The sequence below is a fragment of the Thunnus albacares genome, chromosome 11, assembly GCF_914725855.1.
Source record: "Thunnus albacares chromosome 11, fThuAlb1.1, whole genome shotgun sequence".
Classification (NCBI taxonomy): domain Eukaryota; kingdom Metazoa; phylum Chordata; class Actinopteri; order Scombriformes; family Scombridae; genus Thunnus; species Thunnus albacares.
This window is the reverse complement of record NC_058116.1, coordinates 16,973,020-16,987,461: the sequence shown is the minus strand read 5'-3', so window position 1 is coordinate 16,987,461 and position 14,442 is coordinate 16,973,020. Positions and strand designations below refer to the sequence as shown.

At 39.6% G+C, this 14,442-nt stretch overlaps 2 protein-coding genes across 5 annotated transcripts in view; one reads left to right on the top strand and one right to left on the bottom strand.

Annotated features, from left to right (window-relative positions):
* Nucleotides 1-1,228, bottom strand: part of LOC122991808 (coiled-coil domain-containing protein 148-like) — a 31,846-nt gene extending 30,618 nt beyond the window's left edge. For 2 of the 3 annotated variants that reach the window (XM_044365160.1, XM_044365161.1), the window contains exon 1: nt 322-407. The gene's annotated coding sequence lies outside the window, so the exon portion shown is untranslated. Of the gene's footprint in view, nt 1-321; nt 408-996 lie in introns of those variants that run through there. The other variant, XM_044365162.1, reaches the window with a different exon arrangement.
* Nucleotides 507-14,442, top strand: part of pkp4 (plakophilin 4) — an 83,647-nt gene continuing 69,711 nt past the window's right edge. Inside the window, exon 1 of one of the 2 annotated variants that reach the window (XM_044365156.1) lies at nt 507-701. The gene's annotated coding sequence lies outside the window, so the exon portion shown is untranslated. The remainder of the gene's footprint in view (nt 702-14,442) is intronic. The other variant, XM_044365158.1, reaches the window with a different exon arrangement.

The window sequence follows — 14,442 nt, the reverse complement described above, 5'->3', positions numbered from 1 at the left end:
TCTAGAAAATAATCGATCAATAATCGAAAATGATATAGTTGCAGCCCTTTTTATGGTTCAACAATAACACAGGGAAAGGAAAAGCTATACAAACATACAGAGAGGAAAATCAGATGAAGGCGTTAAGGAGGAGCAGTTAGGCTAATTTATTATCTTGACAAAAGTTTGGTCTGCAAGTCAGACACATTAAAATATGTCAAACCTAGTGAACAGAAACACATATAGCTACTCCTCGTAAGATAACTTAATGCAACACACACGGCTGCTATCAAGCCTTTTGCTGTGAGATTAAAATTAACGTTTATCCACACTTTAGCTTACCGTGTAGTATCCCTCTCTCAACAGCGAGTGTATAGGTAGACAAAATTTGTAACCAAGGCAACTATCGCCTCCGTCTGCCATTGGCTAATTCAACAAAACGAACCTCCTCGGAAACGCCCCCTTCTCCCATCTGAACCAATCAGGAGTGCTCGCTGCTCTCCCACATTCCCACTGACGTCATGCACGCTCGCATTGCCTGGGACTGCTGGTGGAGGCAGGGGAGTAGCGGAGCGGAGGGGTTCGTCTTCTACTCGGCTATGGAGGCGAGTTTCACTCTTGTACATGCATGGGACTAAGCGACGGGACTTTACCGATGAAGTTACGTGTTCCAATGTAGATCCGAGCCGCAGCTCAGCCAGGGAAACAACAGTCCTCCAAAGGTAATTAACTGTTTTCTCTTTACTCGCTCTTTGATTAATTGCTGAATAATTTGGGGAGAAACGTTGGGGAAAAAAATGAAAGCATCTGTGCGCAAGGCAGGAGTGTATGGACTGCTACTTTTACTCAGAAAGTCTTGCATTCACCGAGGAGAAAGTGGCTGGCCTTTGTGTGTGTGTGTGTGAGTGTGTGTGTGTTTGGCACAATATAGCTTTTTTAGGCTTCTTCACAGCGGGCGAGAATCTAATACTAAGCTAATTTTTTTCTTGTGACCAATTCATCGCCAACAACGCACACCTTTGAGGGACCTTCACGCGCTGTCTTCGATGTCGTCCTTTAACCGTTAGGATCAAACTCCGGCTAATATGTACATAAACTGTTTCGGGCGTTAGTTTCCCGGTGGCGAAGAAACTCACATTTCCCAAAATATTGTCCTTGAAAACGTGCCGCTAAGAAGTGAAAGAAAAAAGGGGCAGGTGAGCTTAGAGTGTGGGAATCTCTGGTATGCGAGGTCGCCGAGAGGCGGAGATCCAGACTCTGCTCCCACAAGATAAGCTTACCTTTACCCTCACGTCCACTCGCTACATTCAAAGTACGCCATATTTAATGACCTTAATCTGCATTTTAAGTAGGGGCGTTTCTTTAAACGTGAACCATGACAGAATAGTATTGCTTTGCAATGTGCAAAATCAGCCTACCTTTCAGGACAAGATAGACTCACCTTTAATATCCCGGAGGCTGTAAAAGCTGTGTAGCCGAGGCTATAAGAGGACATTACACAACCCTATTGCATGACAGTGCCATATATTTTATCCTGGTTAATAAGATAGTTTTCATAAAACCTATAGGCTATCAAACAGTCAGCATTTACACTCTCAGACAAGGCACATGTCCTTACCTGGGTTTGATTTAAATTCACAATAATATAAATGTCTCACATAAAACCTGCTCAGTCTTCAACTCATATATCTAATATTCCAGGATTTATATATGACCATATGCTTTAATCCTTTTGTGTCTGGCTGAACCCAAGTGGTGAAAAGATTGAAGAACCAGTTTTATTCATTTTGTTATGATGGATAATCACCAAAGGTCAAGTCTTACACTCCTATTATTAGATGATAGATGCTGGGAGCACTGCCTCACGTCTCTCCAGTTGCCATGCAGGTGTGGAAAGGTTATCTTACTGCATCAGCGATGTGACCACAGTGCAAGTTAATTTAATTTCAGCCAATTAGCAGTGAAAAAGCATATAGCAATTGAGATCATATGCGAACTCCCCTCTTACACTGCCTCAATCACACACAGTCAGACACAAGCACACACAGCCCAGAGGAATCTCTAGGTTACCCTCCTCGTGATTCACATTACTGCACAAGACTGCCTCACAGCTGACAACCATTGAGGCTGGTTTATTGTGGAGCTGAAGCAACAGCGGGATGTTAGTGTACAGTCTCTCTCTGTTTTTGTTTTTGAGTAGTTTTCTGCTCGTACTCTAAGCAGTGACAGTGTGTTTGGCACGAGGAGAGAAGTTTTAGCATGTCAGACATTCAGCCAACAGGTCATCAGTTTCATTTGTCGTGCTGCTTGCCATTCAAAATGGTGATGCATGCTTGTGAAACTTTCTGTATTGATTATGCGAGTAGATGTACCAAAAAAAAAAAAAGTTTTGTTTGCACAAGATGAACCCCGTGCCTCATTCAAAAACACAAACATGCTTGTGAAAGACTGTATTGGTTGTGATTGTTTGATCCAGTCTTCACGGTGAGTTCTTTTTAATGGGAACTGACAACAGTTGAATAGTTTAGCGCCCTTTGGTAGGCCTCTCCCCTGTGTTCGTTTTTCACCTCCCAATTCTGGACCAACATCAAGGCTTAAGGCCTCACCCCTATGTTTCATGTCAGATTTACTTCTTTTTTTTTTTTTTTTTTGCTATGATCACAAGTCATTCCCACCCCCCCCCCTCTCTTTTAAGAAAGGGAAAGTATTTCCAGTCTTGGCCTCACAGTCTGGATGGCTAGGCACAAAATGGTTATTTGCCTTGTGCGTGCTTGTGTATATGTAAGTAAAGTGCTGAAGTATCAGCCTCTTCCCACAGCCAGTCAGAGGAAGGTCAGCATCCCTTGTGCACAATTACTATAAGTCAGTCAAGTGCTCTTAAAAGTAGAGCTCTTGCTGAGTGGCAGTCAGCTTTTTGTGTTTTATTTATTCCATTACCAACCCTTGAATGTGTCATTTTTTTTATGATATTTGTGTATTCATTCCACATAAATGAAAAATGTATAGGTATACACAGATACAGTACTGTGCACACTTGAGTGAGTGGATATGATGAAGTGATAAATAGCTTTTTTACATTATGCTAGTAAGTCTTTTACTGAATAACTTGTGAGAGTTTGCATGATGATGCAAATTTTTCCAAAAGTGTAAAAGATATTAAGTAGAAATGCATTTTTTGAGTTGGGGAGGACTCTCAGCTACTTCTGCATGGCTCCACTGTGGGATGATAATAATAGGTCATAGTCGCAATCAACCAATGAGGAGTTTGTATTCATCCTTTGGCGTGGAAATTGTTTTCATCAAATCCACCCCACATAGCTTCTTTCCAACCCACATTTTCATGGTGTGGTCTAAAGGGAGTTGATCTTTCTCTCCTGCCTGCCTTGAGAGCAAACCATCTGTATTAAAGTAGGGAATTTCCATTTTGAGCTTTGTTCTATCACTTTGGAGGCTTGTGGAATAAAATCAGACAAATTATTGATAAATTGTATTGTTAAGATTTAACACAGTATCAGTAAGCAGGAGCACTGCAAGGTTACAACTGTTAATCCTGAATTTCAACACAGCCCACTCCTATTTTAGCCGTGCATTCATATCATATCTATGAATAAAACAAATTAAGGAACCATACTGCATATATAGAGTGCATTCAGCCTTGCAATCACTTGTGTGGATAAGCCTTGACATGTGCAGCTGCTGGCTGATGGTTGATTTAACTGGAAATGTAGATAGATTCCTGAAAGAGTCCCAGATTTCATGCTTTGGTTGGATCCCAGACAGCTAAAGATAATACAGAACACAAAGCATGTCAGCGCTTTTGGAGCTTAGGTGCACAATAGATTTTTTTCCAGTAAAATAGCCCTCCATGGGCCTGACATGCTGAGTCTGAAAGACGGCCCCTCGCCAGTGTCTGCTATGTGGACAGCAGCAGTGAAGGGGCAGGGCTTTTCCACTGTCGTTTGCTCAACATGTAGCCTTACTACTACTCTCAAACACTGCATCTATCTGAGTCCATCTGGCTGCAGATTTACCTCAACAGGACACGTAATACCTTGTTGAATATTTCAAAACGCTATTCACATTATCACCACAGGCGAAGGGTTCTCTCTTTACTGATGGTAAAAGGAAGAGTGGTCCAGGACTCCATCCCAGTGAAGTGCATGACATAACAAATAAGCACCACTGGGAAAACATTACCATGGCCTTTATGGTCATGAAAGCATGACAGGTCCAAGAGTGACACTTAATGCTGAAGAGTGAATTTTTGAGCCAGATGCCATGCTGTATATTTCTAGTGTCTATATTTAAGGGTTTTTATACACTAAGCTTTTTAAAATGAGGGAACTATAAGACGTTTCTTGGGCAGCAACTTATTTCCTTTTATTGAGAAAATGTCATCATTTTTGTTTAATGATTATTAAGTGTATTAAATGGCAGAAAATGATTTAAAAATGGTCATCACAATTTCCCAGAGCCCTAGTGACATCTTCAGATTGCTTGTTTTGTCAAACCAACCATCTTAAACCCAAAGATGTCTAGGGCTGCAACTGACATTTATTTTCATTATCGATTTATCTGCTGATTATTTTATTGATTAATTGATTCGTCGTTTGGTCTTGAAAATGTCAGAAAATATTGAAAAGATACTGTTATAATTTTCCATAGTCAAAGGTGATGTCTTCAGATGTCTTGTTTTGTCTGACCAACAGTCCACAACCAAATGATAATCAGTTTATGATCATAAAACAGTAAATTAACCAGAAATTTCAGATGCTGGAGCCAGAGAGTTTTGGCATTTTTTCTTAAAGTCCCCCTCCACTCAAAAATATGTTTTTCTTCTTGTTCTTACATTTGGATGTTTAAGCTTCACTGTGCAGAATGATGTATGTGCAGTTTGACACTAGAAGGCTGTTTTCACATTCATCTGCTGAAGGGGGAAAGTTTCTCTGTGCTCATTGAAAATCTGATTTTAAGGGGTGAGCGTATGGTCGTGATTTGGGACATCACGACTAGTTTTGAAGCCAATAGTGGTCCGATATTTAACTTACACAAGTGTGATGCGGAAACTTGAAGCCTCCAGTGCAAAAACACTGAGAATGGACTTCACAACAGCAGTTAAACTTCGGAAATTAAATATATTTGCATATTCATAGATTCTGGATTTTTAATGAGGGAGGAGGAGTGGATGATGTCATTTTAAGGATTTTAATGTGGTAATTAAACTGGAAAAACCATATCAGACACATATTACTTTTCCAAGCAGAGTATTTTTGTATGTCTTGATATATGTGTGGAGGGGATTTTTTTTTTTTAAAGATGACTAGAATGACTAATCGATTTTCAAAATAGCTGTTGATTAATTCTTTGTCAATTAGCTAATTGTGTAAACAACTTATTGCTGCAGCTCTAAAGACCTATATATTAATTATCTGCAGTTGACTAATTGCTTAATGGTCTAATTGTTACAGCACTATTTCTACATAAGTTACAAACATATAAAGGCTGTGTCCTTCTTGGTTTAGACTTTTTTTGAAGCTCAAATTGCTTGTTTGTGGGATCAGGTGTCACCCCAGAGTGGTATGTATGTGCTCGGTGGCTGGATTTAGTCAGAAGGTGAAGGCATCTTGCCAATGTCAGGTTACATTCTAGTGACCATGCAGGCTGATGTCAGAGGGTTATGCCTGTTCCCAGACTACAACTGAAAACTGAAACGATCCGCAAGGTTTGTCTGCTTCACCTGTTTCCATAAAAGTCTGCCAAGAAGCAGAAGGTTCAGTTCTTAAATGTCAAGGCATTTAAAAGACTGCCACAAAGTAAAATTGACTCTGGGAAAAAAAAAGAGTAGTTGACATTGAAGATGAACAAATACAGTTCAAGCACATGACATTTAAAATGACATTTAATGCCTAAGCTTTGCATTGGTTGTACAGTTGAGAGGCAGATGTGGGCTGTGTGATATCAAAGATTATACTGTATCTGTTCTTCCTCTGTCAGAGTAACTTGTTATCGTAACATCAAAGCTGACAAACCTGTAGCCTTAAGGCAATAGTGCACAAATTGATACAACTTAAACAAGTCAGATTCTACTCTTAAACTTTACTAAACCTTAGTTAGCAAACCTACTCCAAGAAGAAGAGAAATATCCCAGAATGACCAGCAAATTTCTAGGTCTTAAGAGTTGAGTCACTAAACTATGACTGCTATGCTACCAGCTTACAAACCCATCCAACCTGTTAAAGAGCTTTCTCTGAAGTGGTCTCTCCCCTGCATGCACCAGTAACCCTTAACAATACCAACCCCTCTTATTTTTGGATGGACTTTCATTCCCCGGTGCTCACACATCATTTAAGATTTCCAATTGTAGCAGAAATAAACCCCAAAATGCGTAAAAAAAAAAAAACAAAACACTCACACACAGAAGAAGAGGTGCACAATCTTTACTGGCCCACGGCATGAGGAATAACATATTGTTTTGTCATACATAGGATATAAGAAAAGACTTGAAGAAGTATCTTGGTTTGATATGATGAACGTGATGGCGCCCACACTTGTACTCTATAGCACCCTAAGGATATAAATTCTAGGCAATACCTCAAATAAAATCGTACGTACCTCTGCATAACTGCAAAGTCATACACATCCTCCATGAATCATTTCAGAGTACAAGTAAAGGGGAATTTATTTTACTAAGTTGTGGGGTGTGATTTATTTTTTCAATTAAATCCCCTTTGATAGATTATCCATATGGTGCCATCTCGCAGAAAGCCTACATTCCCTGCAGTATGCAATGACAGTGCAGTCTGAGGTATTTGCCTTTTTGTCAGTCTGTGTCCCAGGAATGTTTGTTAAACTACAGCGGTAGATTAAAAAAGTTTGGATATCCAAAACAGTGTAAACTCACCTGAACTAAATCATTATTTCAAAAGGCCAGCTGGTGCTGGTTGGCTGACCTGACATTTACTTCAGTAACTAAATTCCTTCTGTCTTTCTGCATCAATGCATGTCAATGTTGTGTTGCTTAAGGTACAGGAATTGATTTCATTTATTTCAATTATTTTTCTTTCAGTTCTACTCGAATGCAGATAATTTTAACTTATTCTGTTGTAAATAATCTTAAAGTTAATGTGAATTCTCTTCGTACAAGTCCTTGGCAATTTGGCCATTTTGTTTAACTTTATGGCAGATGGAAACTTGTGTTGATTTGATCTATCATTTTACAGGAAATACCCATAAAAGTTATTTTTAACTCTCACATTTTTGACCATAGCTTCTTTAGCTTCATTATTTATAGTAAGTACCCTGCCATTTCAGAAACATCTCACATGCAACAACCCCCTCCTGCAGGTTAACTGCAAAATAATCAGCGAACAGAAAAGCAATAATTTTAACAAGTCTGCTCATGATTTAATTACGTACTTAAAAATATATATAATTTTAACGTCATTCTCAACCACAGAAAGAGAAAATTAATGTGAAGTTGATATTAAGGAGGCGCTCATAGTAGGCCAATACTAGGTCACTAGCTGAGGGGACTCGACCAATCTGAAGTGTACAAAATTACACATGAGGTTTACCTCAGGACATCGAGAGATCACATTCCAACCAGCAAGCCAGAACTGGTGGAGGCCCATAAAAGTTATAATACAGTGTTGGAATGTGTGTTTCTTCAATCAACTTAAGCATGAGGGAATTTCTATTGTGAGGGTACAAATGAACTAGATTGTCACTCAAATGTTAAGAGAAAAATGATGCCCAAGTCATTTCACATTTGCACATGCACAGGTATAGCAGTAAGTAAACTTAATTTATAAAGCACCTTTCAAAACCAGAGTTATAAGGTGCAGTACAATGCAAACAATTGAGGAAAAAAATAGAAAGTTACAAACAGGAAATATCAATATAAAAAAACAATAAAAACCATAGAGGTACACAGAGTGTAAACACGAAAGTCAGATACACAAACAATAAAAACGATTGAAGCTACACAGAAATCAATCACACATTATGGGGAAAAAATGCTTACGAAACAGGTGAGTTTTTAACAGCTTATCGTCTGACTCAGCATTTTTTTTATAACTAGGGGAAGATGGTTAGATAGAAGATGGATAGAGCACGGTCACCTTTGGTTTTAAGCCTAGATTTCAGGACTGCCAGAAGGAATTGTATAGTGAAATGTTTGCCCCATATAGCCAGACTGTCGAGAACAGTTTTGCAGCAGACTGAGGGTAAAACACAGAGTGCAGTAAAGAAAAGATCGGTATTAGATCATATTTATCATCTGATACCAATTCGATTGGCTCAGGACATTCCTAAACACTACCATAACTTATTGATGATCTGGCTTGTTTCATTCAGGAGGAATTTACTGCCAGTCACCACGATTCTGTTTAAATGTTTGTTCGTGCTGTTATCAGTAGCTGCACTCAAATTTGAATGGATAGCAGCACATTGTTCCGTGGCCAATGTCTCTCCATTGTTAAGCACAGAGCATTGAGTAGGCAGTGCCTGTGCAGTGTCTGCTTATCCATATCCCTCTTAAAGCTGATTTTCATAATACTTCACAGGAATAGGAGTTTCCTCTCTTGCTATCTGTTTTTCCAAGTTCACCCCAATTCAGAAGCCAGTGTCACGTAGAGGAATTAAATCTTTCACTCTCAATATTTTATTCTAGTCGTCTAAAACGGCCTGTTCACTGAGCAACTTTTTAGCAAAACTTGAAGCCAGAAGCCAGAGTGTATCAGGACAGATGTTGGGCCCCGAGGCTGTCATTTAAAATGAAAAGAGGAGTGGTTTTGTGTCAATATAAAATGATAATCTTTATATCCTAGAGCAGAAACGTCAACAGAAAAGTCTCCCCAGCCAGGTGGAAAAAAATGTGTGCATATATTGGTATCGGCATTGGCAAAAATGAGATGGAAAATATTGGCATATTGGTAAAAAAATGTGTGCATCCTTACAAAATAACATTGGTAAAACAGGTTTATAGTGAAGGGATTTGAACAACGATTTGCTCATCCTCCGAAAGTCAGGGTGTATCCACTAACCAGCTGTAGGAGCCGAGGAGGAGCGAAGCCCCTCCCTCAGTGAACCCCGACACACAGAGAACAGAAGCTGCAGCAGCATCGCGCCCGTAAATGACACCAAAACACTCAGCATAGCTTTTTTCTAACCCTGATTTTTATAAATTGTCTTCACAATATATTATTCTGCGATATTCTGTGTTTTACAGTTGATATTATTATTATCAAAGTCCGCGATTCTGTCTGTGTTTTCTGCATCGTGGAAATCATAGGGCCGTAGCGATAGAATAAATCATTCTAAGCCATATCGTCCTCACTGGTTTCCCATCACGCTTTCATACTTTGACTGGAATGACTGTGAAGCGGATATCAAATTTAACTTTGTGAACCCTGCAGAAACCCTGTAGAACCTACAAAGAACTAGTCACGTCGAGCTTCACCTCATCCTTCAAAGGGCGGGTACATTATTTTTTGAGTTTTTAGTTTTTATATCATTCTGTAGCTTCCATGTGTATTCAAATCCGAAAATTCAAATTTTGGTCAAAGTACGTATGTTTTAGTGTCAAAATGCTTATTTCCCAAGCCTTTCTAAATACTTTTTCCCACATGACCTAACGTAGGTTTCTGTATGATGATGTTGCTACATATAAATCAATATAAACGACACACACAGTTGGAGCACTCACTGTTGCTGCTGCTCAAAGTTTAAAAAATAAACTCTGAGCTCTCCTCTCGCCATGAAACAGCCTCAGATCAGAACAGAATCCGGTGTGACTCACAGGTGTTATTTGTCCCCAAAGCTCCAGTCTTGCTCCAGGCTCTCTCCTCCAGACCTCCCAGCACTCAGTATCTGTCCGTCCCTCTGCTCTGTCCGGTGCATTTATAAACATCTTACACACTCAGACTCAGTTCTGCAACATCGCTCGTATTATATCTGGTCAATTTTTTATGCTCTAACTTACAGCGAGCAATTATGTTAGGAAGACACTGTCAGCGAACTGTGTGTGTGTGTGTGTGTGGGGTGGTGGTGGGGGGGGGGAGGCAGGGCATCAGCGCTCTGGCTCTAACCCACATCACTGCTTTTTGCTAACAGCTGAGTGGGCGTTTGCATTTGAAAAACCCGGAAAGGAACACAGGTGGAGTCGTCCTTTTAAATGTGAAATCCAAAATGTGACAGATTTTGGATCACGCTGGACAAGGTTTGCCAGAATTGTCATCCATATGTGTTTTTCGCTTTGTGTCCGTTCTGTTTTGACAGACTGTAATCAGTCTTAACAGTCTTAATATGTAGTGAGCAAGCTCAGTTATTCACCTCAGAGACACACACTTACATTGTGAGAGACAAGATACGACAAATAACAGGACATTTGTTATGCTAATTTTTGTTGCTAATTTTTCCCATTTGGATGAACTCTGTATTTCTGTGTAACCTCTCTCAGAATCTGGTATGACATGTAATCTTAACATGTCCGTTTGATAACTATCTGAAATGCTTAGCAATGGAAAAATGTTTTACTTAGCAACAGGAAGTTGATAAAACTGCATCATCAGTTTTAACTGAACTGTTAAATGAGGTCAAAAAATGAACAATACAAACTGTCATGATCTCATTCTGTTTAATCATACTTTTATTTGTCCTCATCAATTAGCACAGTACATAAAATCTCCTGTTAAATTCAACTGCTCTGCAGATGTACAGCGTTATGCTGTAATTCCTTCTTGGGAAGCGTGGCTTCTGAAGTTGTTGTGTTTGCGTTGTAATTGTATGCAGAAAGGCATTAGTGTGTTAAATGTATTTTGTCTAACAATGTGTGACAGGATGAAGCTCGTCTGTTTAGCACAAATACTGATTCTATTTCAGGGATTTACATCCAATAAGAATAATTTATGTCCACTTCTGTCACAACATATTACTGCTGGTGACATGTCGGAAACAACTGATGTGCCTGCAGTTGAGCCTCTCTGCTCCCCATTAGTTGAGGTTTTTATTGTGAAGAAATGATGAAGAGGGTGAATGATCATAGTAGGAAGCTGTGCATGGTAAGTTAGCCCTGTGTTTTTACTGCTGCACAGTGCAAACATGGATTATTTGGTTTGCAGTAATCTTTCCCCCTTGTCCTCTTCGAGTATACATATCTGGCAAGATAAAGTGCAGCTCCGGGAGTATGCATACAGTGTGTGGCATTAGTCTGCATGCATTTGTTTGTTGCATAGACTCTACAATGACTGTGTTTCCTGCCTTTTACTCATAGCCATGCCCTGCCCTGTGGATACACATGCTGAGATCGGCCACAGGTTATTGCAACATTTGTTGGGTGAAGTTCAAGGTATGAAGTGGGCATAGGTGCAGCCTCTGAATGGTTTCCTTTTTCATGTCCAGTCAGTTGAGAAGGTGTAGGCGATGTTATTGGACTACTATCTCCCATCCATACAGGATCAAACATCTCACCTTGTTTAATCCTGCATCAACAGAAAAACAGGTATGTCCCTATTTAAAAGGAGGCTACATCATTCTCTGCAGCTTGTTCATGATAATGATCGATGGAGTGATTGTGTGTGCGTGTTTGACTGTTTCTTCTCTGGAAAGGAGGCATTTCTTTGCTTTTGGGTGTGTCAATATAAGCAAAGCATTTTCAGCTGTTGAGAGCAGTAAAAAGTCAAACATCTAGGGATCTAATAATAACTTTTTGTGTTTTGCCACTGGCAAGTCCATCCTGCAGGACGCTTACCGAAAAGTCCTCATCCTCAAAAGAGTTTTCCATGTGTGACACCTACCAAGATGTCACAGAATGTGGATACTTGATGGGTGTACTGTCTTGGGTAATAGTTTATCAGTAACATGTAGTATGTATAGGACCATTATATTCTCAAACCAGCCCAGAGCAATTACTTCTGTCAGGGCTTCAGTCAGCACATCCTAACCATGTGTTTAGATTAGTAGGGTGTGCAGTAGGGGATTTCAGAAATTGTTTCATAATTCATGGTCTGTAAAAATAATGCTGCTGTTGTGAATGCCTTATGACTTGATGCAAACTTGTTTTGTTTTGGTTTTTTAACTTCCGTCTTCATTCTAGGGATTTGTTGGGGCTGAAATATGTAATTTATCATAAATCCTGATAAATTACTCTGGACCATAAATGTTAGTTTTATACAGAGAAGTCAATACACTGTTTGAAAGACGCTATTAAAGGTCCAGTGTGTAGAATTTAGTGGCATCTAGCGGTGAGGTTGCAGATTGGAACCAACTGAATACCCCTTTCCTCACCCTCTCCTTCCAAGCGTGTAGAAGAACCTACGGTGGCTGCGAAACTTGCGAAAAACATGAAAAGCCCTCTCTAGAGCAAGCGTTTGGGTTGTCCCTTCTGGGCTACTGTAGAAACATGGCGGTGCAACATGGCAGCTTCCATAGAAGGGGACCCACTCTCTATGTAGATATAAAGGGCTCATTCTAAGGTAACAAAAACACAACGATTCTCATTTTCATGGAATTATACACTAATTAAAACATACTTATGAATATTATATGACATTTATTCCAAGTCTGTGCCACTAAATTCTACACAGTGGACCTTTAAGTATTGTAGTCTTTTTGGACTATGTTGTAGCTGTAGAGAGTTTAGTAATGGGACTGTATGGTTGACTGACTGTTGGTATGTTTGTTTGGATGAAACCTGCACAGTCCTTTGTGTCAGTCCTCTGTGCCTCATGGTTGCCCACAGTCAATCCAGTTTACATGGATATCGAGCACACAGTTTGTTTGATAATTTCATATTTGTTTAAGACATCCTGAGGAGTGGATATGTTAAGCCCTTTTCAGACATGCGCTCCTTCACGTTAATCCGATATCAATTTAACATCATGTCACAACGGCAATCTTACAAGGTCAGAGCTAGTAACATTTTTTGTAACACTTTCAACACGGCACAAATCTCAATGCCGTAAGATTAATGTAAAGAAAAGAGAGAGAGAGAGAGAAATTGACTTCTTGTTCTGTCTTCTAAGATCACATTATCTCAATCTTCATCTCTTATGCACAAAGATAATAAAATCAGTTTAATACATTTTGGGAATGCTGGGAAAGAGCCAAGTCGTTTTTTTAAATAATATTACTGTAAATATTATTTGATTGCTGAAAGTGCAGAGACACAGGAAATGGGGGTAGAGATAGATAGATAGAGAGAGAGAGAGGAGTATGACATGCAACAAAGGTCTGTAGCAGGAATCGAACCGGCGTCTCATATCAGATCAGTCTATCAAAACAATTGTCCGCTTGCACAACCACAATCGGTTATACAATAGAAACGTTTTACTACATACAGCTAGTGAGCTAATAGGAATTAACCCAGATCCTAACATCCTGTCATTCAGTGCTCATGCATGTCGAACTTGATCAAACAGGCAGCAGAATTCGCTCTCTTAATGATTTTAAATTATGAAACCGATGGAAAAAATGTACTAGTGGATTCACTGGTGCGATTCCTCACGCTGAGGTCATTAATTAAGACTTCAACGGCAGAACAAGTTTTAAAATCCACCAGTGATTCAGCCTTTTTGAAAGAGCAAAAAAACAGCCCTCATCCCTCTTAATCATGACATTTGAAGTCACACCTTCGCTCTCTCACCAGGTGATAAATATCGTGTTAGCATGCAGCTCTCTCTCTGCAAATGTCCTGTCTTGTCTGAATGATGCCATAAGGAAAGATGACGTAAAATACATCTATGCTGGGATGACAAAAAGCCAACACTTTAACAGATAGATGAAACCAGGAATGTTTTTGTTCCATTTCTGAATAAAAAGGGCGTTAGAGGTGTAAAGGTTTAGTGGGATATTAAACTTGATACACAGTAAAACACTTAGCTCGATGCACAAAACGTGGCTCTCAAGTTTGCTACTTTATACTCCATGGATTGCCAAGTTTGGTTTGATATGTCAAATTTAAATTGAGTTTTAAGAAGATGACAATTGACACACATCAATATCACTTATCAGTTATTCTCTGTCCAAAAAGAGGTGCAGTAGATGTGCCTGATGTAGGCTCTCCGGCAGCTTTCAGCTCTGTCTGTGCTCTAAATTTTCCAGCCCTTTTAGCTCAGCAAATCAGAGCAATCAGCAGTTGAAGTACTGCTTCGCTGAGACTCCCTGCAATTGAAATTCAGGCTAATGTATAATTATTTTTCCGCTCATCTCCATTTGTCTGTGTGACCTGGTGTCACTCAGCCTCCTGAAGACAAATCTTCCTCCTGCTGACTGACAGATGGTGAGTCTTCATTTACAGGGACACCTCGTGTTCGTGGCAGTTTATCTCTTCTTGAAGTAAAAGTGAGAAATAAAGGAATACACCAGACTGCCCGACTAATCTTCAGACTTACATGCCCTTCAGTCACCTGGTTTGTGTTTGATTTCTGCAGTAACCTGAGTTCTTAAATGTTAAACACGGCTAGA